The sequence below is a fragment of the Stomoxys calcitrans genome, chromosome 5 (assembly GCF_963082655.1).
Source record: "Stomoxys calcitrans chromosome 5, idStoCalc2.1, whole genome shotgun sequence".
NCBI lineage: Eukaryota > Metazoa > Arthropoda > Insecta > Diptera > Muscidae > Stomoxys > Stomoxys calcitrans.
In genome coordinates, this window is record NC_081556.1 from 34439383 (window position 1) to 34445026 (window position 5644).

Genomic DNA, 5644 nt, shown 5'->3' on the forward strand with positions numbered 1-5644 from the left:
GATTGGGGCAATTTTCAAGGCGGGCCGTCCACGAAAGAAATGTGTAATGAACCTTTGCTGGAGATAGTGTGTTTTTTTGTTTTGCAATATGAGCACCAACATTTCTTCATGATTTGCTCACCTTTTATGTGCCTAGTTTTGGTATGGCACAGCTACAATTCCGTTTGTAACACTTGAAATGCCTGACTGCCATTGACTGTCCGACCATCTGTCTATCCTTTTGTCTGTCCGCACGATTGTTACCTACTTTCAAGATTCTACAATCAATTTCATTACACGCATTAAAATGCCCAGTTCACATATGGTCTGAATGTGTCTATTGGGGGTAATTCACATGAATCTTATTACACTTAACGAAGTTTAACTTACATTTGCCCATTTGAAGTCATCAGCTGAAGGCCCTTGTGAATTTTGTCCATGGAGGACGAAATTTGGCCAGTCTTTATGAATTTTTTTGCGATAACTCACCATGTTCACAATACTGTATTTTAGTCACATTTCAAGATTTGACTCCGGCCATGGCAACGGGAACGAGAAAAAACAGGAATTTGTGAGAATATTTTTTTGCAAATTATTTCCACCTACTTACGGTTTGGTTTTAACATCATTTAATTTTTTATATGCATTAGCATATACCCATTAAATTATTATTATGCCACGACATTTGTATACAAAATACCCTTTTTTGATTTTTTTTGTCCACGGCTCCCGGTCAGCTTCTTCTCAATTCTTCTTCAATTTGGAATTTTTTATGAACGTCATTTCGAATTTCAAAATTTTTTTTCTTTATAATTCAAATTCTTTTTTTATTATAAATTCTTTAGAAAAAATGTGTTCCAATAAGGAACAGTTATGTCTTTTTTTAAGTAATGTCTATAATAGCAAAACAATAAATAGAAACAGGTCGATGATGTGCTATCAAAATCATTTTCTATTACACCCATTTTGTTTTGATATGGAATTTTATAGCAGCAAGCACTTGTACGTACAATTCACTACTGTGTACAAGAAACGTACCCACAAGCGGCTATTCGGCCGGTCATTTGATGCAAGACTTGCAAATTTATATAGATTTTTTCTCTTTTTGTGGATATAGGAAAAAAATGAGACTTTCCAGATAATATCCTTACCAACAGATTTAATTGGACATTTCTCTAGGTCTAGAAGTTGCATTTTGTAATTGAGTGTCCGAAATGAGGTTTTTTTATTGTGGCAACCATATGTGGTCAATGCAATTGGCAACATGAAGTGAGATTAGTTTTGACGTTTCCTTTCGACCTTTTTTTTTTTTTGCACGGATGAGGAGCTGCAAGTGGCAGAACCAACTTCAGAACTTCCTATTGTCTGCCAACTGTGAAAGGGAAAGCATCAACTCTTTAAATAAAATCCAGACTTTATCCCACGGATCGTTTAATTATTTTGCTTAGTGAAGTTCGAATAGTGCAAATATAACTTTTTTAGAATATTTTTTTTTGTAAATGTTTGTGTCATTTTTTGAAAGAGGTAAGGGATCCTTTTTGGCTTTGTATTTTGGTGATTTTTTTTAGCATGACAGTGTTTTTATCTTAGATTCGCCTAAGAGTCAGTGCACCTCGTGATTGGGAAAATCTTAATTTGATCGACCAGCCTCACTTTTCCTTGTGCATTAGGGAATAAGTGCACGATACAGCACCAAATTTTCCCAAAGAATATTGTGCAGGAATCGCCATTGAGATCACCTGGTGCATTACATTGTGCTGGAATCTAGACCAGAATCTATTTTTGATGAAATCACGCTGGCAGAAGTGCAGCGTGATATATTTTTTTCGATTGCACCCGACGCAGTTGCAGCCCTTTGAATTTTTAATAATTTTTGCCCACCAACCAAGGCCTTTGGCCTCGTCTAACACCTTATTGGCTTGTTAAATCCCAAAAACCGAATGAATTTGCCATAGCCAAGGCACGAAGATAGCTGAGATGAGAATGGCTCAACTCATCCATCAACCAGCTTAGACGACCCGCAGCGACAAGGAATAAGCCACCACCATAACCATCATATATCTATCTTATTTTTTTAATTTATTTATATATTTTTTCTTTTTGATTTATTCTGTTTTTTTTGAGTGTAGAATGCTAGGCAGTATCTTATATTAGAAGCAGATACTTCGATGCGTTTTTTGTTGCAAGCATTGCAAAGTCAATGCATGAGACATTTGTTTTTTTTTAATTTCTTTTACACAGCAATAACCATCACCCACTTCATGGAGGAGGCCTTCGACGTGTAGCGGCAGTGCTGGTAAGTCTTGATTTGCTCTATATCAAAGAGAACCCAAAAACATTTGTCTCGCGCTCCCATAACTAAAGTACTACGAGAGTGTACAAAAATAAAGGAAAGAAAAAATAGTAAAAAACTGTACAAACAAACAAACATATAAATTTCATTGGAATAATGCAAAGGCAGTGAGAGATCATGGTTAAGCTACTCTTAATTTATCACTCTCTTTGAATTTTCAACTGTTCGAAACAAGTATAACACTTTAAAGTTTGTTTTTTTTATGTTTTGCATAGTCTTTGCATTTGATCAATGATGCAAACGTACATACGATATTTTTTTTGATATACCATTCATATGTTTGTCTGTTCGCCTTTTTTTTTCTTTTGCTTGCATCAAAAGATACAATTGAAAATTTAACCCCTTCAGGGATGAAAATGATTAGATTTTTTTTTGCGTATAAATAATATTTAATATTTATTATCTAAAAAAAAAAAATGAAGTTTGAACTATTTGCCGTCTTTAATAAATATCGTTTTGTTAAGATTATTATGAACTGGTAAAGGAAAGTTGAAGATGTTTTCTTGTAAGAAACCGTAAAGAAGAAGGTGTGGTAAGTTGTAATGGGGTCTTCAGTTGAAATTCGCACTATGAAGACATTGGATGGCGAGGGTAAAGACGTGCGGTCCCACAGTGACAACAGTGGGATATTGAGACAATGTAGACAGTCGATAGATGCCTTTTGCAAGTTTTGAGTTTCGTTTTTCGTTTTTTTTTCTACTAACTAGTTATGGGCAGTTTTGAATGGCTAGTTGGCTTGGCCCACTTTTTAGTTTCCGATATGTTAAGTTTTTTTTTGATACACAAAATAGGGAGTCTACAATAATTTGATGTAGTGGGAAAAGACTTTTATATGGAAGGACCGAATCCCCCCGCCCGACTGATGCTAGCTCTTCAATGGCTCCCGCAGTCCTCTCTATATGTCAGCTCTAGGATGCCTCGAATTAACAAAACTTTTGCATCATTTCCTTCTTGGACATTACAAATGGTTCGTAATGGACGAGAATATTCTCCGAGCAATATTAAATGCCATCGCAAACGGTGAGGACGACACCTTCACAGAATACTATGGCGCCAAGTAGCCGAAGTAAGTCAAGGTCTAGATTGCAATAACGGTGAGGACGACACCTTCACAGAATACCAAGTAGCCGAAGTTAGTTAAGGTCATAGATTGCAGTAAAAAGAATTCATTGAACTTTCTCTCGAGCTGCCTTGACGCCTTGGAATGGCATGTTGCTAGATCTAGTCTCGGTCGACAAAATCTTCAAGTTTGCGCTCCTTTTTGTACTGGAGCACGAAGCAATTCTAAAGGTCCAGAATAAACGTTTCCCAACGGAGTATTGAGTGATTGTCAGGGGATGAGTAAAAGATAAGGGAAATGGAAACGATCCCTTGACAATGGTATGTTCAGAATCGCTGCCACTTCAGAAATTCTCTCTAGGAGAAATCAAGTTCAGCCGATGAAGAGTTTACAGTGCATGAGCTTTCCTGCACATGTTGCCGATTTTGTATGACGAGATGGCACTGTCTAGGGGGGGCCACCGTAGCGCAGAGGTTAGCATGTCCGCCTATGACGCTGGACACCTGGGTTCGAATCGAAGCATCAGCAAACATTTTCAGCGTTTGTGTTTGCTGATGCTGGGGATATTTGTGAGGTACTATGCCATGCATAGAAAATGTCTTAAAACTTCTCCCCAAAGAGGTGTCGTATTGTGGCATGCCGTTTTCTGCGGTGGTTCTCCCCTCCTAATGCTGGCAACATTTGTTAGGTACTATGCCATGTAAAACTGCTCTCCACAGAGATATCGCTCTGCGGCTCGCCGTTCTGTCTCGGCTATAAAAAGAAGGTCCCTTAGCATTGAACTTAAACTTGTAGCGGACAGCACTCATTGATATGTGAGTCCCTGTTCCTTAATGCAAGGTTCATGGGCACATTTGCATTTGCCTAGCACTGACGAGACCCTCGTTTAGGAAGCGTGGCCACGAGATATAAAGGTTCAAATTCGGCAATTGGAAATTCATATCTCTCCCAATTGAGGATAAGATTAGTAGCTGTTTCATTGCTAGAAGGGATCTAAATCAAACTCTGATTTCTGGTTAGGGCAATAAAGATTGAGCTGTAGTGGCCGTGGAGAGACTAAACAAAGCATTTCTAATTTTGATCGTACCTGTCGCTAGAATGCGGGAATCTTCAACAGATATGGACCGGGACTTGGTCGTATGGGTCGACACTAAGGGTGCTCGACCTAATTTGCTTGTACCTGTCGCTAGAAAGCAGCAATCTTCAACAGATATGGACCGGGGCTTGGTCATATGGGTTCACACCAAGGGTACTCGACCTAATACTTGGGAGGCGTCTATGCTTACTACATTTCTTGGGTGGTGAGTCTCTTTCGACTAAAATTTGTCGACGAAAAATATTATCTGCAACTGGTGGAACAATCTATAACTTACTTTACTTTAATTGGCTATGACAGAACATTTGTTCCACTAGCCGAATGTAGAATAGCGTTTCATGCGCCTCGATCTTCTGCGCTCATTCTAAAATCTCAGACACCAAGTCTTGAGGAGTCTCCCACCCCTTGATCTTTGCCATCGGGCTTTTGGTCTTCCCGGTTTGCGTGTACCACTGTGTCTGCCTTTAAAAGACTTCCTTGCTGGAGATTCTTCATTCATTCAGACAACATGACCCAGCCAACGCAGCCATTGTATTGTCCAAAAGGTAATTGCGGATTTTAAAGTAAATGCATTTTTTATAAAACTTAGAATGAACTTTAATCAAATATACTTTTTTTTTAACTTTTTTCTAAAGCACGCTAAAACTAACAGCTGATAACTGACAGAAGAAAGAATGCAATTACAGAGTCACAAGCTGTGAAAAAATTTGTCAACGCCGACTATATGAAAAATCCGCAATTACTTTTTGGGCAACCCAATATTTTGAAGCGTGTTACTATGCTACCGTCGTCATACAGCTCATATACCTTATACAGCTCGTGGTTCATACGTTGCCTACATTCTCCATTAACGCAAACTTGTCCATATATTTTACGAAGAATCTTTCTCTCAAATACTCCAAGCACTGTCTCATCTGCTTTCACAAGTACCCATACTTCAGAACCATATAACAGCACGGGTAGTATCAGTGTCTTGTAAAGTGTAATCTTCGTCTGTCGAGAGGTAGCCTTGTTTCTAAACAGCTTACTTAGTCCAAAGTGGCATCTGTTTGCCAGTATTATTTTTCGCTTTATCTCAAAACTGGTGTCATTCGTTTCGGTTGCGGTGGTGCCGAGGAAGTTGCTGCCTATTCCAAAATTGTGGTTTCCAACTTTC

General features: G+C 38.4%; 1 long non-coding RNA gene across 1 annotated transcript; it reads right to left on the minus strand.

Moving 5' to 3' along the window:
• Window positions 1-206: 206 nt before the first annotated feature.
• LOC131998154 (uncharacterized) lies at window positions 207-754 on the minus strand. Its single transcript, XR_009398617.1, has 3 exons — window positions 590-754; window positions 370-481; window positions 207-316 (listed from the first exon to the last, which is right to left on the minus strand). It is a non-coding gene; the product is annotated as an uncharacterized LOC131998154 (long non-coding RNA).
• Between the last annotated feature and the right edge of the window lie 4890 nt (window positions 755-5644).